Raw genomic sequence first — 24,476 nt, 5'->3', positions numbered from 1 at the left:
TGCAAAAAGCCAGCACAAGAGCTGGGCTTTATTTAAGTTTTATTTCAAGGACTCTAAGGCCTTGTCTACACCAGAAAGTTTTGTCAACAGTAGTTTTTTCGATGATTAAAAAGCACTATAATTACAGCACTTGCGCCCATCCACACAGCACTCATTTTGTTGCAAAAACGCATTCACACTGTAGTATTGCTGTAGTATTGACAGTGAGAGCAGTGCATCGTGGGCAGCTATCCCACTGTGCAACTCGGCAGCTTCTGTTGCTAGGAATTCTGGGATGGGGGGGGAGGAGTACGGATCATCATGGGTGGTGGCTCAATGTCCCATGGTGAATTGCGTTTCTGTACTGTCATTCTTTGCATTGCCATTTTTTCAACAGCTCCCCACCGTTTACTATGTGCCTGCCATCTCTGTCTGAAAAGATGGATCCTACACTACTCTCCACTGTTGCTTTCAACATTCTGAACACATCACGGCTGTCGCACAGTATATCATGAGCTCTGAATTAGAACAGGAATCCACGTAGCTTGACCTGCTGAGTGACATGCAGACAAACATCATCGCATCTTACTGTTGTCATTCATGGAGTATCTGCACACGGAGACCCACTGCACTGAGTGGTGGGATTGCATCATTATGCAGGTTGGGGATGACGAGCAGTGGCTACAGAACGTTTGAATGCACAAAGCCACCTTCATGAAACTCTGTGTGGAGCTAGCCCCTGCCCTGCGCTGCAAGGACACCAGAATGATAGCTGGCCTCTTGGTGGAGCAGCATATGGCAATTGCTGTGTGGAAGCTGGCAACTCCAGAGTGCTACCAGTCAGTCGCTAATCAGTTTGGCATTGGCAAGTCCACCATTGGCACTGTGTTATTGCAAGTGTGCAGGGCCATTAATCGCATTCTGCTACGAAGGATTGTGACTCTGGGCAATGTGCATGAAATAGTGGATGGATTTGCAGCAATGGGATTCCCTAACTGTGGTGGGGCAATAGATTACACACATATTCCAATTTTGGCACTGGACCATCTTGCGATGGAGTATGTCAGTAGGAAGGGGTATTTCACTATGGTACTCCAGACGCTTGTGGATCATTGTGGGCATTTCACTTATATTAACGCAGGTTGGTCAGGGAAGGCTCATGATGCTCGTATCTTCAGGAACACTGGCCTGTACTGGAAGCTACAAGCAGGGACTTTTTTTTCCAGACGAAAAGATTCCAATAGGGGATGTTGAGATGCCCATAGTGATCCTGGGAGACCCAGCCTACCTATTAATGCCATGACTCAAGAAGCCTTACACAGCCACTTGGAGAGCAGCAAGGAACACTTCAATAACAGGCTGAGCAGGTGCCGAATGACAGTTGAATGTGCATTTGGCAGGTTAAAGGCATGCTGGAGATGCCTTTATGGCAGGCTGGACTTAAATGAGGACAATATTCCTGTGGTTATAGCCACCTGCTGTGTGTTCCATAATTTATGTGACACTCAGGGAGAAACGTTTGCCCCTGGGTGGACTACAGAGGCAGAGCGCTTTGCATCTGAATCCGAGCAGACAGATGCCAGAGGTATTAGGGAGATACAACGGGGGGCATACAGATAAGGGATGCATTGAGGGCCCATTTTGACAATGAGAACCGGTATTTTTTGAAACTGCGCAGTGACATTCTATGACTAGTATACAGCTGTACATGTGTGTCGGTGGTAGGTACACATATCATATTCAACATATAAATAAAGAGTGCTTCTTGTTTTGAGCGTTTACTTTTAGTATGAAACACAAAACAGCACACAACACAAACAAATCCTAGAGGGGAGAAAGTAGGGGGGGACAGTGCCAGCATGTAAGTCCAGCTGTTGTTCTTATAGCTGTCTAGGGCGTGCAATGAAGGGGTAGCGAGATGGTCGGTGACTTTGGTAGGAATGTTTAGGAGGAATTGGTGGAGTGCAGGGAAAGAAGTTCTGTTGTGGCTGAAGGGGGAGCCAAGTTTGCGTGAACTGTGTTTGCAATGACAAATCTTTAGAAGCTCTGTCTGATCCTCCATGGCTTTGATCATGCGCTCATGGCCAGCTAAAATTCTCTCCTGGTTTTCCTTCCATTCCTGTCTGTCCATCTTCTGAGATTCTGACATCGATTGTCTCCCTGCCCTTTTCTCTCTTTTGGACACCTCAGAGGACAGGAGGAGTTCCTGGAACATGTCCTTGTTTCTCCAGGGTCGCTTCCTTATCAGTCGTAGGCGATCCACTGGTGTAGGGGCCTAGGCTGTGAAGGTCACATCTGTGTAAAAACAAAAAACAATGAACAAAACCATTATTGTGAGTGCCTTAACAGTACACACCTCATTCTTACTGTCCCCCTGCACAGGGTACAGCTCCTTGATCAGCCTGAGAATGGTGAGTTTGTGGGGAGGGGGTCAAGACCATCCAAGTAGGTCTAGGCTCTGGGTTCTGGGTGGGTGCTCACTTGGGGCATAAATGCAGGTACACAGGGAATACAAATGTCAAATTGTGCCACTGTTCTCCACAGGCAGGAGCCATAGAAACAGATATCTTGCTCCTTAGAGTCAGCAAGGATGCTAGGATGCATCTCCTCCACGCGAACAGCTTCAGACTGAGTCCCTATGCTGCACGACTGTGCGCTGCTTTGGTCCCCGCTCAAGTGATTGCCAATTGGCATGGGAAAGTGACCTACAACAGGAGCAGAAACACAGCTGCTCCACCCAGGAATCTGAGGCAGAGAATCAGGGACTACCGAGAGGTTTCCTAGAGATCACACCGGAGGATACCCACAAAATCTCAGTGTGCATGAATGTGCTTCTCAGCCGTACTGCCTAGATGCGCAAGGGAATGGGAAAGCACATGCAAACACAGCTACTCCTGGGCATGTCTATCCCTTCAACTACCTGCATGTTTTAGCCAAGCTAAGGACTCCATGCCTCCAGAACACAAGCAGCATCAGCTTCCAAACACTTACCTGAGCTCCCCTCTCCTGCATCCTGACCGCCTGAGCTGAAGGGCTGGGGCTGGCTGTAGTCTTCTGGGGTCAAGAATAGCTTCTGACTCCCATCCTCAACAACTAAACTGTTCCCCAGCTCCAGGTCATCCTCCAGCTCTACTTCCTCATTGATGACCTCTTCATTGGGGTTCAGTCCAGTATCTGGTGGCCCCGGAGCCGCGGAGGTGTCTACGAGCATCTTGGAGGTAACTGTGGGGTCACCCTTGAAGATGGCTTCCAGCTCTTTGTAGAAGCAGCAGCTCGTTGGCTCCACACCAGGGCAATGGTTTGCCTCCCTGACCTTGTGGTAGCTCTGCCGCAGCTCCTTGATTTTAGCTCGGCACTGCAGCGTATCCTGCTCATAGCCCTTCTCCGCCAGGGAAAATCTGGCTGTAGGTATCAAAGTTCCTTTGGCTAGAGCAGAGCTGGGACTGCATGGCAGACTCCCCCCAATGCTGATCAGGTCCAGCAGCTCTGGTGTGCTCCAAGTGGGAGAGCGTTTGCTACTTGGTCAGCTGGGAAGATGAGACTCAAGCTCTCCACGCCGACCAAGCAGGAAGTGGAATAAAAATTTCAAACTTCCAGTGACTGTAAAAGGGGAAGGGACAAGTGGCTGCAGAGCAGCAGAGTGCAAACAGATGTGCAGAGTGGTCAGGATGGGCATTGTGGAACATTTCCGGAGGCCGTTTACCATGACAAAAACATACAGCAGTGTCTACACTGACACTTTGTCACTAAAAGTTTGTCGCAAAAAGCTCTATGCCTCTCGTCAAGTTGGTTTTATCTTGTCAACAAAAGGGTCATTGCAGTGTGTACACCAAGATTGTTTTTTTGGTCAACAAAATTCTCTAGTGTAGACCAGGTCTCAATGCTAGAGAAAATAACCTCTCATTTATGCGCTGGGTATTGAAAAACAAACTAGCCATGATTCTGCTGTCCAATAAATGACCTTGGAAGGTCACCTGACCAGAGTTAACTTTTTAAAACATCTGTTTGAAAACAAGTAGTTAGAATTTGCAGTAAAGTTTATGGTCACTCTGGGAATTAAGAGGCCGCTGTTTTCAGCGTACTGCACAGACTGGTTAAAATGTTTTTGTTTTTGAGTTTATGCTTCCTAGTCAGAACGGCAGCATAGATGTGTATATGCAAATTGGGCAGTAAAGAATGAATGATGACTAAAGAAACAGTTGTATTTGTTTTCATTTTCTGAGGGGAAAAAGCAATAGCAACATTTTAAAACAATGAAGCTTAAGATTAAATATGAATAAAAAGGGAAAGAAGCATGTGGAATGGTCCTCCGACATTATTTCCCATATCCGTGTACTGAGGGCTAGGGAAAGGCAAATATCCTGGGCCCAGATCCAAATTCATAAAACCATTTCCTTCCTGATGGAATACAAAGGAATAAATTCTGGAAGAAAAACCATCCTCACTTTAAAATGCATAGTGCAGGACTATTAAATCCTTGGTTTAACCATTTGTATAGTCACATTGAGCTAATTCATAATTTCACAGGAGTTTTGTTTAACTGTTTTTTTCCTTGGTTGGGCAATTTTTTATTACTATTGCTCTCAGACACATTCATGGTTCAAAATGGGCCAGATCAAATGTCCACTGAAATCAATGGAAAGCTTTTGGATCAGGCCACATGAACACACTGAAAGTGTAAATCAGAATATCTGGCAATTTCTGTGTGTGCAGCTAGAGACAGAAGATCTGATCCTGCGCCCCTTGAGTTCAAATGCGAAGCTTTCACTGACTGCAAGTAGAGCAGAATCAAGCCCTGAGTTACCTCAGCAGTGACTTGGAGAGAGTCTGGTGACTCTCTGGTCTGGCATATGCAAGTGCGAGCACAAAGCATGCTTTGCTCTTCATGCAGCCCAGTAGCTCAAACCAGAAGAGTGGGCAAGGGCAGATGTACACTACCTACCATAGGCATTGTGTTCCTGCTCAAGGGAGATGAGCCAGTGATGTCTAGCATTCCGCAGGCCCATCAACACTTGCACCATGTGGACCATGTGGACAAGGTGTCTAGTGTGGACCCACTATCCTGTTGCAACTTGCCCCAGTTCAAACACATAAGCACAAATTGCAGCAGTGCAATTCTCAAGTACAGATGAACCTGTTGGTTATCCTGATGGTTCCCTTCTTAATCTGTTTGCAAGGAACACTCTTCCAGTTCCTCACCAAACTTTCAGGTAAAAGGAAGAGGAGTGGGAGAAAGGAGAGAACAAAACAAAAGCATGCCCAGTTTGTTTTGGCAACTAAGTTCTCATTCTTTTTAACTCAAGTTTTAGAGAACTGTTTGTAGTGAACTTTTTCACACAGATAGGCTCTGGTCCTTCAGAGGTAATGAAAATCAATGAAAAGAAGCCCACAGACTTTAGCAAGCTCTGGATCAGTCCCCTAATGAGCAAAGTTTCCAGGGTTGCTTGGTTCTTGTTAGTTCTGGTAGATCAATTCCAGAAAGAGCTGTAGAAAACCTCTCACCAACAAGTCTGTTGGAACAAGGGCTGAGGTTATTTAGAATTTTTTTTTTTTTTTAACATTTAGAACTTTGAATTCACTTTATTTAGCCTATTAATTGAGAAAGAGTTGTGTCTGCCAAGTGATGGCCAGTTCCAGAGGAAACCAGTTAGCTGAACACCCCATCTGACATCTACACTTGATGGACCAAATTATGCTGTGGTGTAAGCTGAGAGCAGAAATTTAGCCTACCGGGCATCCATCCTGCACATTATTGCAGCCAAGCCTCGAACCAAGACCACTTTTTGTCCACAGGCAGTGCTAGTTCTAGGGGTAGGCAAGCAGAGAGGTTTCTCTGGATGCCAACTTCCAGAAATTGCCATACAGTTGTGCCACTTGGCCATTCCCTGCCCTCCTCCACTTCCCTCCCCCGTCCTTCAGCTACTGTGAGAAGGGACGTGGGGAAAAGGGCTGAAAATATTTTCTACCCTGGATGGCAAAACGCCTAGGGCCAGTCCTGGCAGCAGGTGAACCAAACTGCAGCTTCTTTCTGGCCATACTCAGCATCCCACAGCTGGAAGTTGTTGTTATTATATCATACATAAAACAACATTAAACTATTTCTCTTTTTTGGTTTCCAATCATTATTTGTACTTAGACTTATAAAAATGCACCCTGTCAACCTGCTTCAGGATACCTGGATGGTTATATATGCACAGATTTTTAGCCCTTTCCTAAGAAGAGGTGAGCCCTAATGGCCGATAAACTCTAGCTCCGTCAGACCAGTGGAAGAAGTGAAGTTTGATCTAAGAAATACCACTGAGCACCCTGCTACCGTCTCTGAATGCCAGCTCAGGCCCCTTAGCTGACCTCCGCATGCCACATGGGGAGAGAAAGAAGCTAGGTCATGCTATTTGCATGAAGCCCATAGTGAGGGATATAATAGGCACACTTCTCCAGGGGGAGCACCAGGAGGCATTGTTCAGAGAGTGCCCGCCCTCCCTCCCAGTCTCCCTGGCTGTGATGGAGGGGGGAGAAGGGAGTAATTGACTACAGCCCTTTACAGGGTGTATCTGATACTTCCTCTCATTCCCCTCCTCCCAGGCAGCCAGCCATCTTTGCTGGCTTTGCCTAGTCTTTTCCCCTCCTCACTTACTCTAGGAAAACTCTGGAGCTGCTTCTGTGATGGGATCTCACAAACCATGCAAGGGGATGGATCCCTATTCCCTCCTACTCCCATGCACAGTCACTTACGGTATGGCTACATAACAAGCAGGAACCCACAGCAGCGAGTCTCAGAGACTGGGCCTATAGACTTGGGCTCGTGCTAAAAGTAGCTCTATAGATGTTTGGTCTCCGTCCTTGGTCTGAAACCCAGGGAGGAGCTACAAAGCTATTTTAAGTGCGGTAGCGTGAGCCAGAGTCTACAGATCAGGGCTCTGAGACTTGCTGCCACAGGTTTCTGTTTGCTGTGTAGACATACCCTTTAGATCAGGCTCAGGGTGGGGGCCCCAGCCACATAAGGCATTATAGATCCAGGTCAACACTGGGTAGTACTTCAAGGGTTACATTTTCAAAGCAGTTCCCCAAAGATGCACTGTCAAAACGTGTGGACTCCTTCATTTGGCACTGGCAGAGAAGTGCACTCATGGATTTTGAGGGTGAGTTTTGGAGGTTGTTTTCAAAATTTGCCTGGACATACCCACTAATAGGAACTTTAGTAGCAGCTATGGGCCAGATCGTCAAATGTATTTAGGCTCCTAACTTTCACTGAAATCAATGGAAGTTAGGAGCCTAAATACCTTTGAGGATCTTGCCCTATACCCTTCCAGTATCACTTTTGGGTTATATCCCACCACTGATTTTTATACCCCATGCCAGGAGCTCCAAAGGCAGATCCATGGCAGTATAGCTATGCCGCGCAAAAAAAAGGGGATAGTTACTCCTAAAGTAACACATTTCAGATAAGTCATAGACAGTACTTCTGACTGTACCCCCGCCCACATCTCATATACAGAGTAGACTGCGAAATCAGCACAGCATGTGGCTGGGAAAATTGCAGAACCACACGATGAATGGAATACTCTGAGGTAGCAAGTATTTCCGATACTCCAAACCCAGGACAAGAGTAAACCCAGAGAACACTGGCAGCAAAAAACAGATACGCAGCCCAGTTGACCCCAATATTAGAAACTTGTTATGCTTGAATTCCAGTCGGCTCCATCACATTTCATTGCATTATAACATAGTTCTTGGGAGACAGACCTCTTGTCTTTTTTCACACATCTCGTGTGGTCACAAATGTTTTCATAGCAGCTTGCTCATTCTCATTCTCGTCTCTAATTAGGGAGAAGAATCCAAGACTTCAGAGACAATTCCAAAATGCAGACTGCAGGGAGCTAAGATTCACGCATGCCACAAGCCTAACAAAAGAATAAGACAGAGCTCAAAAGTCAGCTTTGTGCTGACGCCATAGATCTTCCAAGGTTGATCTGGCTGGATATGATTTTATAATGACAGGAAGAAAGGCAAACTAAAAAAGTCATACACAGTGGTGAACATGAGATACAATATTAATTGTACTATAACCCTAACATGAGTGTCAAATCTAATATGTCTCAAATCGGATGACCCACAAATCAAGGCATGCAAAAAAAAAAAAAGGAACATTTTTTAAACTGTTAGCCTGGGTGTCATATTGTTCCTGGATGAATGATGTCAAAGATAACATGTACTTCAGTAAAAAGCATGGCTGTAGTGCTAGTAGATATGTAGATTCTGTGTTGTACTATCTACATGCCCTGAGGTAGAGGAGGTTGGGGTTCTTGCCAATGCTAACTAGAACAACTAGTAAGGAATACTCTACATCTCAATTTAGTGAGATGGTGGTTTCCAGCTAAAATGTGTTTGCAATACACAGATGCTGTTGCTGCTAGAGTCTAGGAGCCAGTTGTAGGTCAGTCTGGCTGCTAATCAATCAAAACTAGCAACCAGTTCCATCTGGCTCACTCTCTTGGAATTATTACACAGTATCTGATGTGATGGAAATGGAAATAGTTTATACTCTTGATAGATATTTTTCCAAACATCATGACAATCATGACAGAGGTTTTTTTGTTTTTCCTGCTCCAAATTCATTCCACCAAAAATAATTCTGTTTACAAATGAAGGAATTTAAGTTGACACAAACAGGAACATGAAAATCTTTAAAAGCCTGTAAATAAAAGATTGTAAAAAGTGGGGCATGTGGAAGGGGATTATGTTTTTCATTAGGGAATGTAGATCTAAACCAACAAACCACAACAGCTGAGACCCTTTGTAGCTTTTCAGATTCATATTTGCTCTCTTTTCACACACAAATACAAAGAGATAGTCAGACAGAGGGCTGAGATTAGAAAGACAGCACAGGGAAACAAATGTTTTACCATATGTATATTAGCTCTTATTTTAGGAAACATGAAAGAGCTTAAATCTATGTTTAAACATAAAAGATAGATTCTAGATTTGTAGGTTCAAAGAATCCTGGCCCTTTTTTGTGCTGAGATACAAATGTTTTTAGTATAACATTATGTGGGAATTCTACAGTCCACAGAGACATAAAAGATTACCCATGTCTCTCACACAAATGCATTTCACAAGCATTTGAGAAGCACTCACACTACTTTTAGAAATGAATTTCACAAGACGGTTTTGAGCATCAGATAAACATTGAATAGCTCTACGTGTTCAGATAGCATTTTGCTAATCTTTGCTCAAGTCTAATTAGAGCCCAAATTTTTTATATTAGGAAATGCCAAGTACTGAAAATGCCTGGATATGTTTATTAATTGCATCATGTAGAATCGGCCTAGTTGGTGTAGAGTAAAGACATCTGGAAGTTGATAAGGAAATGCTTTATAGACACTTTTACAAATGCTCAAAGGAGAACTGTATAATTGATTACAGATCTCTCTCTAGTTTTGTATCTACCTCAGCCTTTATGACATAGAAAGTCTACACAGGATAAGTAACCATGTTTAAGAGCTATCTTTAAGGACAGTATAAATGCTGTTGCAGCTGGAGTTGAGTGATTAATTCACAAAAACATTATTCAGCAACTAAACTTAGGTTATTTTAGCTCGCAGAATATCTATATTTAATTTTTTTTACTCTATAGATTCACCATCTACATTTGCAATTTAAGCTATTACTTAGCAGTGATTGATCATGTAAGTCACATAATATTATTTCTGTCCCTTGATTGGAAGAGAATGTAAACTTTTATGGCGAAATATTCACGTGTGAATTTAAAGTTAAGCATCCCTGAATATTCATGAATGCAAATTTGATTTCCATGAACATCTGTGCCAGTAAAACTTGTGAACATGATTGAAGTGAATTAATTTACAAATTCAAACAAACATTTGAAGATTTTTTATCTTCCTTGTTCATTCATCTTTAGCTGTGGCAAAACTGGACTGTAAGAGTCGAGACCGTGGTTGTAAAGAGGTCTGATCTCATGCACAATGGCCAGTCAATCCATGGTTAGGTTGCAATCTAACTTATTAAACACTGTGACCGATCAAACCAGTTCGGTTACAATCATGTTTAAACCTGGCTTAAGCTACTCACCAGACTAGGTGGATTGTTTGTCCTGCCTAAACATGACTAGAGTTAAACTGTCAGAAAAGACAAACAGAGACACTTCCTGATGCAAAAAATCTGTTAAAAATCTGCCTCTCTTTCTGTGGTGATTAATTAAAAGTGAAAAGGCAAAACATTTTGTTTTCTGCTGGGCAGAGACCACCTTCTCATCTCTGCGTCCACAGTGTCTAGTGTAGTGGGGCTATTGGTCCTTGAATGGGGTCTCTAGGTAGTACCACAACAATAAATGTTACCTATTTTATTTTCTTGGCTTATGTCGACTGCATTTAATCACAAGATTATTTCTCACGTAATGCAGTTTCTACAATTACATAAGGATAAAAAGATCTGGGAAATTAGGGATAGGGGGTTGTCAAATATCAAGTACCAGTGACATTTTAGTAAAAATCGCAAAACCTGGTGTTTTCGTCCAATTTTTAGTTTCTCTTAGAAAAGTTATGACAAGAAGTAAACCAAACCTGAAGACTTATTATTATTTAGGAATCCTCTTACAATGAAATTGGGGGGGAAAAACATTTTCTTTGAAATGATAAATATTCCTCTTCCTCATTTTCCTCTGGAATGATATTTTCCTCTTTTGCTCTGACAGTTAGGAATTTATGCTGTAATAATTACTGAAAATATTGGACACACAAAAGCCAGACGTGTTGTGATCAGATGAAATACAATCTCACGCTCCTTAACAGGATACATAGAGGCTATTAACCCCTTCTTTTCTCTGAATCATCTAACGTTTAATTGTCAAGATGATAGGCAGTTGGAGCAGGCAGCTAAAGGGTAACTGGGCAAAGAAGATTATGTGTTTACAATTTTTTAATAGCAAATGTATATAAAAAAATCTGTTTTATGTATTTGCGTGTTTCCCTTGTCCTACTCCCCCCCACCAGTATGTTCCTTGTCTTCTCAGGGCCTAGTCCCACGCCTTCACTGAGGGTATGTCTACACGGACAGCAGCAAAGTTTCCGCCATCAGATCGACCTTTTTGGTTTGATTGAGTGGTCAGTGAAGACCTGATTAATCGATCCAGAAGTCGACGCTGTAAAAACACCCCCTCAAGTGGCATGGCATTCCCTCGACGGGAACGCGGTTCCCATCGGCGCAGTGCAGTGAAGATGCTGTGCAGAAGGAAAGCATAGCAGTCGTAACTCTGCGTAGCTTGCGTAACTCCATTAACTGCTGCTAAATCTCCAGGTAGCGTGTAGACCAGGGCTGAGCATTGTGCAGGCAGACCCTTGCACCCTCATGGCAACCCACTGATTTCTGATGAAAAACCTTCTGGCTATAGTGTGTTTTATATCTGCAAAACTTATTTCCTAGATGGTGTCAGTGAACTGTCTGCAAGATTCTCAGTCCAGAATGGGGTCTTTAGCTTGTCAGCTCTTTAGGGGAGGGACTATGGGTCAGATTTTTAAAAGTATTTAAGCACCTAAATACCTTTGAAATCTTGGCCCCATATCTATTTCTCTTTACATGGTATCTAGCAGAATGAGATCTTAATTCTTTGATCACAACCATTCATAATTCTTATAGAAGCAGCAGCAGAAATGGCACATATCTAGAAAAGTGGAACTTGGCAGCATGCCTACAGGACCATCCATTATCTTCATAGTGTATTGGAGTTTGATGCAGCATAACATGTGATGATCAGGTGAAAATGAATTTGATTTCAGCAGTATCACAACACAAATTTTGGGAAGGGTCACTTGTAAGCCAGGGGTTAATTGTATTTAGCTAAAGCAAGGAGTGGGGATTAGCTATTATAAAAGTGTTCTATTGCTGTAGTCAGCTGAAATAGTCACTGGATGGAGATGACTAACAATACACTATTCAGAAAATACAAAAATATAAGAATTAATTCTGTCAGCTAATATTACTGATTCTCCTAAAATCCTATCCTTTATAAAATATGAATGATTTCAATGTATATCATTATTTAGGGCCATAACAACAGAGGCACACTCAAATATCTCAGTGGAAAATGGTTCAGCCGAACACCACAGCTTATATAAGATCCTGAAAGAATGGTTTCATTATCAGCTTCTGGCTATCAGCACCACTTCATATCCGGTGCTCTGTTTATGTGTGTTCTGCTCTGGGAGGTGTGCAACATTTAAGATAGATATTTGGCGAGAACATCCCTATGAAAGTGATATCCCTTCTGGGGAAATACAGAAGGATCATTATTGAAACAAGCAAAATAGAAACTCAAGGAGAAAAATTTGATTGTTTTCCTTCTTAAATGTCTCTTCCACACAGGCATCCTCTTTCCTTTAGCAAGGGAAAGAGAATGTGAGCCAGGCAGATTTTCCGTTGTAGTAAATGTCAGTGTGGTTCTTTGGCCAAATGCTCAGATTCATTCAATAGCTGACTGCAGCCCCACTGAAGACAAAGGGGCTGATTCTCCTCCTCCACCTCCTCTCTTTTTCCAATGTAAACAGAGATGTCATGTGACTAAAGTCAATGGAGTTATGCTGATGTGGGTGAGTGGAGAATCAAGCCTGCTATCACCTCCTTAACTTCCACCAGCTCCAGGCTTGGTATCTGGTATTCCCTGGTCCTTTTCTTAACATCAAGTTCACAAAAATAAAAATAAAATAAATAAATAAATGCTGTTCATTTTTCTGGGCCATCAGACTCAGAATTCTTATTGGCGACAGCTCTGCGTGGCTACACTCACCACATGCGGCAAATTGTTTGAAATTACATAACTGACTCTTTCCTTTTTTTTTTTTAATAAATAGTCCCCAACCTGGGCCATCTGAAATGCTGGCCCCAATGAACGCTACCGTAGGCATAAAACATGCCTAGGTATATCCAGCAGCATTCTCTGCTCAGACTCAGGCATTTTTATACCATCAGATTCAAACAGGGTGAATCCTTTGCTACTTTGAGGTAAATGGGCTACATTACACCCTCCCTTTACATTGAAAAACCTCAGTCCTTCCTGTACGGTCAGATCTCAGTTAGGATATGAACAAGGCTCTGCCTTCCCTATCTAAGGGAAATCTGTGAGAGGAGCAAGGAAGGAAAGCCCTGTGACCGGTCCGTGCCTACGGGGATAGCTACCTGAAAATGCCAAGGTCAGGGCAGGCTGCAAAAGGAGAGCGGATTCTCCCAGCACTGGTGGGTGACACTGAAGTCAGACTTCCCAACCAGCCACAAACAGTGCTTCTGACTCCCCACACTGGTTATGAAGAAGCTAAACCAAAAATATAAACAGCCCCCTTTGCTACATTTCAGTCTCTGGCTCCCAATCAGCCATTAGGTCCAGTAAAGAGGTAAGTTATTTAAATTCTATGCTCTTTACCAAAAAGGTTCTCCTGACCCAAAGGGTCAGCCACAGTACCAGATCAATATAGGTTCGGATTTTACCCAAAATACCACGTTGCCAGCCGGTCCTTTAATAACTAAAACTAAAGGTTTATTATAAAAAGAAAGAAACAAACTATAAGATAAATGTTAAAGGATTAAAGCAATCAGATACATACAAATGATATGAAAGTCCATATGTATCAGGTTTCCAGTAGAATTGTGGAGTCTGCAGACTTGTATAGTCCCTCTGGTGTACATCCAGTACCTGGATGGGTCTCAGTCCTTTGATTCACAGCTTCAATTGTAGATGAACTGATCCAGAGGAATGAAGACTAAATAGTCCATGTGCAGAGTTTGTTCAAATTCTCCCATGAGAATTAGCAGGGTGATTCCGAGATGGTGCTGGGATCTCAATCTTGCGATTGAAACTTTCCCTGCCAAGCTTGGACAGATTTGAAATAAAAAGGATCAGTCCACTAGTGTCTTTTGTAGATCCGTGAAGGCTGACCGATATTTTCTTGACAGCAGGTATCTCCTTGAACAATTAATAGATGATTACTTGGAAATCTGAAGTACCATCTCCTATGTCCTAAGCATACCAGTAACTAGTTACATTAGCACAAGGTAATTGGCCATTTACACCCATTCACAGGTATTTACTACTTAAACCTCAAAGAGAAATACAAACAATAATGTTGTTACATTCAAAGTGCCATCTAAATGTTCATATATTCCTTTTGAACTCTTAATCAATAGAACAGTGACAGACAGGAAAGCAGTTTGTCTACATTGCTAACCTCTAACAAGAGATACGTAAATAACATCAAATAACTATCAACAATACACTTGCATATCAAAGCTCTAGTCTACTTATAAGGAATGACTCTCACTATCATTGTATTTTCCTATAATATATCTCAAAAGGTCAGAGTTGGGCCATGTAACTTGCACAGTTGCTTGGCTTTTTTGGGCCTAGTGTCACAAGCCCCATAAGGTTTCTCTCACATCATTCAAATAATGAATAGTGATTAGCCCTGTGCTTCTGCATTGCCCATGGGAAACCCTGCCCCCCATCTCCTTGCCACACCATTCGAGGTAATATTAACTTTTCAGCAGGCGCACCAACAGCAATTCCAGGCCCAAGAGCAGAACAGTCCCGACCTGTCCAGCGCCTTCCATCCACACCCACAGTCCACTCCCATTCCACCCCAGGCCCTACCCCCTTCCTCGCTCGGCCTGCTCACCACTGCATCCTTTCCTCCCCCACTCCCAAATTCGGTCCCCCTTCTCTCTTCCACGCTCCCTCTTCCCCCAGGCAGTGAGGAGAGCCAGGGGGCCTGAGGAGGAGGGGAGGGATGCAAGGAGCAGTGGCCGGGGACTGGTGAGCGGAGGAGAAGAAGAGGGACACAAGTGTCAAGCGACTGCTGCGAGGCCGAGTGTGGGGGAAGGAGCGACAGGGCGAGTGGCGTGACCAGGCAAGGCCTGTGGTGGAGCGCGGCTGTAGCCGTGGGCAGAAGAGGCCCGGGCCCGTTTAAATTGCCAGGCCCCTGGGCAATTGTCCCTTTTGCTCCACCCCAGTGGCGGGCCTGCTTTTCAGAGTATTCTCCTCGGCATTGATGGGGGACAATGCACAAAGAACAAACAGATCTTTCCCTCCACAGAGACTATTCACCATTGGCCTGGAACCCCTTTCATATGGCTGGTGCCAGGGAAGTGAGTGGCTGTCACCCCTATGTGTGGGCAGCGGGGTGGGGGGAGAAATCTACGTGCAGAGGTCTCCACCTGAGCATAGATCTGGCTGGGGCAATTGGACCCACACTTGTTAATTTGCCTTATATAAGCTTCCTAACTGGTATGGTTAAATCATTTCATCTGAAATCCCCTACGGAGTCTATACAGAGTAGATTTTTGATAATATGAGCAAAACAATTCTGTGTGCTGCACTTTTTCCAGAATCTACTGGGAAAATGGAATGAGTTTGGATTTTTTTTTCTTTTTGGTGGATAAAATGCTGGTCATTTGACAGCATTAGAACTCCTGCTGTTGCCATCACCTTTGGAGCTGCACCTGTGATAGCAACAGTGGGAAATTTTATGGAAAAAAAACAGTGCATAAAGACTGACTGGAAGACCCAGTGAAATTAGTAAAATGCAAATTCAGACTCTAAGGCCCTGTCCAAAGGTCATTGAAATAAATGTGAATCTTACCATTGACTTCAAAGGGCTTTGGAACACCTCGTAAGTGACCTGGTGTAACACAGTGGAATATGTCTGTCAAATTATGAACTCCATTTTGCTTCAGGAATTCCATTTTGTGTTATGTACTGAACAAAGTCTAACTTCCCCCAAGGGAGTATATTGCAATGATTCCAGACTGCTGTGCTTGAGAAAGGCTTGATACCTTGTGGAAGGACCCATCACAGAGAAGCCACCACAAAGTAATCTGGAGTCATCAACTTGGATTGTCTCTCAACAGACACCCCCGTGGAACAATGCATTTTCTACACAGGAGTTTCAGCATGGCTGATACACCTGCATCTTCTCAGCCTGGGCACATGACAAAAGGGAAGAGATTGTATTTAAGGGTGAGGGGTGCTTCTCTGAGCATGGGGGCAGATTATCACCACATGTAAACGGGATTGACTGGAGACAGAAGAGGCAGAAGGGACTCTGCCTAGCCTGAACCCTATTTAATGGTGATTATCAAATGATAACAAACAAAGAATGGAATAACAGAGGTTCTGGTTACTGACAACATACCCCAGTTCTCAAGTGGAGAATTTTAGGAATTTGCTAAGGAAGTTTGAGTGTAACTTGCCTCACTGAAACATCTCCAGAGGAGCAGGATGGTTGAAAGTGAAAAATATCTTAAAGGAGGCTAAACATGACAAAGATCCATTTCTAGCTCTGTTGGATTTCAGATGTTGCCAGGAGGAGTAGCTTCTCCAGCCCAGATATTAATGGACACACAAATAAGCACTTTACTTTCCCTAAGAACTAGTTGACCTGAATAAACACCAGACTTACAAGGACTGGAAGAAAGGCAAAGTAACAAAAATGTTACTTTGAAAGACAGACAAAAAACCACAGTTCAGACTGACAGCTTGGAACGCAGTCCATAGGGCAAGTGACAACAAGAACTGGACACCAGTAAGTGTCATTTTATGGCAGGACCACAATCCTATACTGTAGAAATGAACAGTTAGGGAAACTGAAGAAATCATCAAGATTTACTTGAAATATCAGAGATGTGACAAGCCAGCTGCTGGTACAGGAGAAAAAGGTGAAAACTCAATTCCTCAGGGAATAGATAAGGGGAAAAGAATCTGTACCCATGCCAGAAGAATCACTGAATATACTTGCATCACCTAGGTTACCAAGTGCAGAATTATTACAGACACAAGCCTTACCAAAGCTTCCAAATCCAAGTAGCAGCTGGTTAAAACGGCAACATAAACATCCTGGAGTGAGTTACATTAGTGGCCATATCCTAAGAAGACCAGATACACACAGGGCTGAAATAAACCACAGATGAGTAAGAAAATAATTTTTTAAAAAGTATTCCCAGTTTAATACTATTTCAAAGTTCGAGGCATTGTCTGAGAAGGATTAAAGATGCTAACACACGAGACATAAGGTTGCACAGATGGGTGTTTCTATGATACTGCCTTTGTTACACCTCTGAATATATTCACTGCAAGCTGATCAAGATCCTCAGCTGGTGTAAATTGGGGCAGCTCAGTCAAAAAAAGTCAGTGGCGCGACACTGATTTACATCAGATGAGGATCTCACCTTGCCTATTTCCTGAAGCCTGAGAAGTCACAGGATTGCCTAGCTAATTATACAGGGCCAGATTCAAACCCCACTAAGTGAAAGGGAGTCCTTCTTCTGACGTCAGTGGGCATTGAATCAGGCCAACAATTAACAGAAGTGCTGCGCCTGCCTTCTGACTGCTTACAAAACATTACAGAGGAGGACGATTTTCTTCCATATTTTCCCCTGTAAAACTACCCGAGCCTTACATGGGGATTTAATCTTGTAAGGTGCTGAGTGCTCTGGGTCTGATTCAGCAAAACCCTTTTGCACTGATGTGCACAGGACTACTCAGGTGTTTAACGTTAAGCACTTGCTTAAATACTTTGCTGGATTATGGCCAGGGAGTTTAGCAATTCACAGGACTGAACTCTTTGGATGCATAGTGCAGAAATAGAACAATGTATATAGAGAGAGTAATTAAAAATCAAACTGAAAATAATGTTCTGTTACCTGGCTAAGACATGTTGGTCAAAGCTCTTGAGAATAGAACTGTTATTGGCCAAAAAAAAAAAAAAAAGAAGAAGAAGAAAGCTTCATTGAATTGTGATTATATTTGATGAACTCAAAACTAGTCCACCGTTGCCGGTGTACTAAGCAAGAATAGAAAATCACTTTTCCAGAATGATGAGTGAAATTAAGGAAATCAAAGCTACTGGTGCCTGCATCTCAGAGGCAAAGAAAGGAGTTAGGATCACATTTACATCTTGATACAAACCGTGAAAGCCAGGATAGTCAAAGCTTAGAATGATGCTACATCTGTGAAAAGCAGACACACAACGCAAGGGGGGCATAATGACAAGAATTAGAAAGGAGTATTGGCTTAAGTCTATCTTTTGAATTTCTTGGCTTTTAAAATATTTAAATATAGAGGGTTTTCTTCCTCTGTGAATTCCTTTTGGGGGTTGTGATTTAAACTTCAAAAAGGGAAGAGAAAAAGAAAGCTTTTTTATCATGGAAAATAGGTGTGACCCTTCCATGCCTAGGGTAGCCACCTGAAAATGCCAAGGTCAGGGCAGGCTGTAAAAGGAGAGCAGATTCTCCCAGCACTGGTGGGTGACACTGAAGTCATGCTTCCCAACCAGCCACAAACAATGCTTCTGATTCCCCACATCAGTTATCAAGAAGCCAATATACAAATATACACCCCGCCCTTTACTGCATTTCAGTCTCCGGCTCCCAATCAGCCACTAGGTCCAGTAAAGAGACCAGTTATTTAAACTCTATGCTCTTTACCCAAAAGGTTTCTCCTGAACCCAAAGGGTCAGTCACAGTACCAGATCAATATAAGTTTAGATCTTACCCAAAATACCACGCTGCCAGCCAATCCTTTAGTAACTAAAACTAAAGGTTTATTATAAAAAGAAAGAAACAAACTGTAAGAGAAATGTTAAAGGATTAAAGCAATCAGATACATACAAATGATATGAAAGTCCATATGTATCAGATTTCTAGAAGAATTGTGGAGTTTGCAGGCTTGTATAGTCCCTCTGGTATACATCCAAAACTAGATGGGTCTCAGTCCTTTGTTTCACTTTGTTTGTTTGTAGATGAGTTGATCCAGAGGTAGGTGATGACTGAAAGACAGATTAAAGACAAAATGGATCCTGGGCCTCTCCCTTTTATGTCCTCTGACCTTTTTCCATGCTGCTTGTGCAATTTTACAGGAACCAAAATGGAGTCCAGAGTCACATGAGTAAGTCCTGGTGACTCATCAGGTATATCCCTGGCTTCTCCCCTTGGGACCCTTGCACCTGTGAATGTCTTAATGGGCCATTAAGCAAGCCATCCCTGCAGCCATCCTGTCTGGGGCATTACCCAGACACAGCACAATTTGAAATACAGATATATCAAACATATCCATAACTTCCATTATACATATAACATATAAGAATAAACATTATCATCTTAGCACATTATAGCCTTTCTAACAGTACCTGACATGGCATATCTCACATGAATTATTATGATTTTGACATACTGATGTCAAACAATATACTAAATGTCTCCCCCCCCCCCCCCCCCCCCCCCCATCCAGCCAGCATGATACCCCCAACATGACACTGGTGTAGAAGGGAGTAATCAGAGCTCCTGAATACACCTCAAGGGCCCCCCTTATCCAGCCAGCATGACATAGGCATACTGTAGAAAGGCACCTTTTGTTCTGATATGTCAGTCAGCTAAATGTAATTCATGCAAATATGTACTTAGGATCAATTTAATATTTATTTAGCTGCATTTCAAAGGATTTTTGTTTAGCTAGTTAAATAGGTACTATGGGTTGGACATTACAGGTATTATTTTCCCAACAGAATACTGTAATGGAAGGCTACTGTTATGGATGATCATATTTTGACCATGTTCTTATTTAGAGAATGTCTGTTATATGTCCCATGTTATGTGTTATTTACTGGAGCTTAAGCTGTAATGGTCTTTCACATAAATCCTTCACATAAATTACTCATCAGATACTCTATAATGATACTGTCTATTCTGTCAGTCCAGCTGCCTGCCACAAACACTAAAATGCACATGCTAAAAATCTAAGAGATTATATTTAGAAAAAAATGAGGAGCAAAGTCAATACATTGCATTTCCAAATACAATATTGTGATTTTGCTCCAAATACCTAAAGGGACTAAATCCATATTATGGATTTGTGGGTCTACTGAATTTCAGTTTAAAAACAAAGCCATTTTTTCAGTTGTACAAATGCAAACATTCTAAACAATTATATTTTTGTTTTGCAAGTGAAAAATGTCCAAATCACCTTCAGAGTTTAGGGGAAAAAATTGCTTTGTGCTAAGGTTGTATTGGAAGGCCTGAACCAAAATCCTGATTCAAATTTTGGGGCTATTTGAATTAAACATCGAAACTCTGCTCAGTATTCCAATTTTGTATCTGATGCTTATCTCTATAATGGACAGATAAAAAAATCCCAGATCTGAACCTCACATTAAACTTGAGGCTAAATTGTGACTTTACCTAAATAAGTCCAAGTAAGAGGCACTGTGTAGTTGGGCTACTACAGTTACAGATCTGGGGGAAGTGATCTGTACCAGCTATAGGAGGGACTCCCCTTCTTGCCAACTCAGCTGCTCTAGCTAGTGAGTTGTGGAGGTAGAATTAAGGTCCCACTAACTCCCGCTAATTTGTGCAGGAAAAAGAAGTAACCTACAGAGACTGCTCTTCTGTTCCTCTCACACAATGATCCACAGTATGGGTAGTATGTAACTCAAGTCACAATTGTGCCTATTGAGCAGGAAGAGAGTTTTGAAATATAAATGGAAGAAAAGAGAAATTGATAGTAATGAATATAAAATCTAGGGATTGTAGAAAATTGATAAGGAAACCAAAAGGACACAAGGAGAAATCTATGGCCAGCAGAGTTAAAAACAATAAGAAGGAGGGTTTTTAAAAATATATTAGGAACAAAAAGAATCCTAATTATGGTGTTGGTCATAGATAGAAATTGTAGAATTATCAATAATAATGCAGAAAAGGCATTTGAGAAAAAACAGATGATGTAGTCATACCATATGATAACACACTTTCCATTCCGCTAGTATCTCAGGATGATAACAGCAGGTACTAATATTAGACATTTTTAAATCAGCAAGTCCAGATAACTTGCATCCAAGAGTTTTAAAAGAGATGGCTGAAGAGCTCACTAGACCATTAATGTTGATTTTCAATAGGTCTTGGAACAACAGGGAAATTGCAGAAGACTAGAAGAAAGCTAATGTTGTGCCAGTATTTGAAAAGAGTGAACAGGATGATGCTGGTAATCGTAGGTCTATCAGTCTGATATTAATCCCGGGCAAGATAATGCAGCAGTGAAATGGGACTCGATTAATAAAGATGAAGAAGGATAATACGTTTAATGCCAATCTACATGGGTTTAAGAAAAATAGATCCTGTCAAACTAACCTGATATCTTTTTTTTGATAAGATGACAAGTTTGGCAGATAAAGATAATAATATTGATGTAATATATTTCAACTTCTATAAAATGTTTGACTTAGTACCGCATCACATTTTGTTTAAAAACTAGACTATAAAATTAACACAGCACGTATTAAATGGATTAAAAGCTGGCTAATTTATAGGCCTTAAAATGTAATTGTAAATGGGGAATCATCATCATCAAGCAGGTGTGTTTCAAGTGGGGTTTCCACAGGGATTGGTTCTTGACCCTGCAGTCAACATTTTTATTAATGACCTGGAAAAAATATCACCGATAAAGTTTGAAGAGGACACAAAAATTGGGAGTGGTAAATAATGAAGAAGACAGGTCATGATACAAAGTGCTCTGGATTGCATGGTAAACTGGATGCAAGCAAACAATATGTGTGTTTTAATATAGCTAAATGTAAATGTATACATCTAGAAACAAAGAATGTAGCCGATACTTACAAGATGGGGGACTCTATCCTAGGAAGCAGCAACTCTGAAAAAGATTTGTGCGTCATGGTGCATAATCAGTAGAACATGAGCTACCAGTGCAACGCTGTGGCCAAAAGGGTTAATGCATTCCTTGGCTGAATGAACAAGGGAATCTTGAGTAGGAGCTGAGAGGATATTTTACCTCTGTATTTTGCACTTGTGCAATTGATGCTGGAATACTGTGTCTAGTTCTGCTGCCCACACTGCAAGAAGTATGTTGATAAATTGAAGAGGGTTCAGAAAAGAGCCATGAAAATGATTAAAGGATTAGAAAACCTGCCTTTAGTGATAGACACGGGGAGCCCACTCTTGAGCTTAACAGAGAGGATAAGGGGTGACATGATTACAGTCTATAAATACCTAGACAGGGAATAAATATTTGATAATGGACTATTCAATCTAGCAGAGAAATGATCCAACAGCTGGAAGTTGAAGTTAGACATATTCAGACTAGAAATTAGGTGTAAATTTTTACCAGTGAGAGTACTTAACCACTGGAACAATGTAACAAGGGTTGTAGGGGATTCTTCATCACCAATTTTAAAATCAAGATTGGCTGTTTTTCTAAAAGATATGTTCTAAGAATTATTTTGGGGAGGTGCTATGGCCTATGATATACACGAGGACAGACTAGCTGATCACAGTGGTCCTTTCTGACCTTGGAAGCTATGAAATCTGGATCTTAATTTTGCATCTTGCCCCATTTCTAGATCTGCTATGGCAAATTACAGTTGAATGTATAATGTCCAGAAACACAGGACTATAGTAGAAACAGAGACACTTCTTTTATTGGTGCAACAATGATGCTATAATAATACACCTCTAGGCAGGAGTCAGAGTGCTGTACATAGCGACAAATTGTTTCTTTACCTTTGGTACTTTTAGAGTTAACAATCTATGTAACTAGGAAACAACAATCTCGAAAAAACTGTTTACTTACATTAAACCAAGGGGCAGTGTCATTCTTGAAAGCCTGAAAGGATCAAAGATCTGAGAACGTTTAACTCCACCTAACTGTGTGTCTATGCGTTTATATCATATTCATCTCCCTGGTATATGAGAGATCTACAGAGATTATGGAAAGGTAAAAAGATGATCCTTGCTCCTTTAGAATGCTCTTGCACAGGAAAGTATCAGGGAGAACGATACCACCACCTCCCCCCCTCTCCTTTTGGGTACCCCTCCAAACCTCAGAGAGGAGAGCAAGTTCTGCATGGCCACTACTCCCCACCCATCTGCTTAATTCCACCCGCTGATTCTCTGGCTGTGATGTGATGTGGCATAAAGGCAGGAAGTTTGCTACACCTGGTAAGACGCTGTAGTAATTTACTCCTCCTTGGAGCAAGGGGCAGCAAGAGAGGAATTGGAAGTCAGAATTTCTTCCTCCTGGTGCTCCACCTAGAGTGGCACAGCTATGCATAGTGTTGACTCTAGCCCTTAGTAAACATCAAGTTAAAAACCCAGTGGTAGGTAAAACAGAAGAGGCTAGGTATGTCTATAAAACACATTCAAGTTCAAAAACAAAAAAGTCTTATCTATGAAAGCATCTGGCTGCTGATAACCGCTGAGTTAGTCACATTATTAATTTAGCAGTTACCGGTATGCATCCTGTATATTACTCTGTGTTTAGGAAAAGTCCCTAAAAATTACTTTTGTCCTGGAAGAGACCCAAGTAAGATATGAACTATTCCTACAGTCACAAACAAATTCTGAGAAAGTTGATAGCTTACACACGCATTTTTCTTGGTGTGCAGGCTTCATCGCTTAATCGACGTGCTCCTGGGCCTTCAAAGAAGCTCCAATACTAAGCACTTTTCAAGCCAGCTCCTGTACAGAGTAACAGGGAGCAAAACTATAAATGAAACACAGAATTCCTATTGATGTTGAGAGTGATTCTCCTCTCTCCGGTGCCTATTGGCAGTGGATTTAACTTTCTGTTAGCCCTTTTTGACCTGAGTGACTTGTCAAAGTTTGGGGCCCTGGGCATGTTCCAGCTGGAAGTAAAAGTTGTTGGAGTCAGTTATTTTCTTTGATGCAATCTTGTTTATTTACAAAGAATGTACAACGTCCTGTGTCTCTGAATTCAAAAGGAACAAAAAGGAGCAGTTTTGTAGCCTCTTTAGTGAACACCAGACTCAAAAGCTCTCCCTCTAGCTTTTTCCAGGATTGCTCCGTGCTTACAGTGTTTGGCTTAACTGCTTGGCTTTCTTGCCTCTCTGTTCTTGTCTGTTCAAGAATTGAGGCTAAGAAAGCCATCAGATATCACAAGACCTGCAATAATATCAGGAGAGATGGCAACAGTGATGTCTAAGTTTACATCTGCCGACACACCCCAAGCTGTGAGCCCCAGGCATTTTGTCCATTATAAGCAGGGGCACAGTGGTATATCCTCTTTACCACTGGCAGTTTGAGCTGGCTAGCACATCTTAGGAATGCAGAGCCAGCAGCAGCAAAGGGCCGGGTTCTATATAGAGGGGTCCCTGTCAATGATACAACACCAAACCTGCTCAATCCCCCACCCGATCACCTTGGAATTCATACACTATCCCCTGGGCGCCCCCAAAAGGCAATACTTCCCCTCTCGCAAGCACAGAGTCTGAGTGTAGAAAGTAAACCTTTTAATAAGAGGAAGGAAGAGACACAGCACTGGGTTTGGAACCAGTGCAAACAGAATTCATGAACTCAGTGAGCCAAACCCACCTCAGGGTACAGGGGCATGTCCTTCACCTATTCCTTCTTGCTTTCCCCTGTACTGACCATTGTAGTTGCAGTGTTCACCTCTCGGTTGGGAGATCAGCCAGTCC

The 24,476-nt window shown here is 42.2% G+C and overlaps 1 long non-coding RNA gene across 1 annotated transcript; it reads right to left on the bottom strand.

Moving 5' to 3' along the window:
- Window positions 1-13,533: 13,533 nt before the first annotated feature.
- On the bottom strand, window positions 13,534-24,451 carry LOC137165060 (uncharacterized). Its single transcript, XR_010923280.1, has 3 exons — window positions 24,373-24,451; window positions 18,646-18,803; window positions 13,534-13,948 (listed from the first exon to the last, which is right to left on the bottom strand). It is a non-coding gene; the product is annotated as an uncharacterized lncRNA (long non-coding RNA).
- Window positions 24,452-24,476: the final 25 nt, after the last annotated feature.

This window comes from Emydura macquarii, unplaced genomic scaffold, assembly GCF_026122565.2.
Source record: "Emydura macquarii macquarii isolate MOO-44397 ecotype Brisbane River unplaced genomic scaffold, CSIRO-AGI_Emac_v2 contig_2734, whole genome shotgun sequence".
NCBI classification, from domain to species: domain Eukaryota; kingdom Metazoa; phylum Chordata; order Testudines; family Chelidae; genus Emydura; species Emydura macquarii.
The sequence above is the reverse complement of the archived record's forward strand: the minus strand, read 5'-3'. Positions and strand labels throughout refer to the sequence as shown.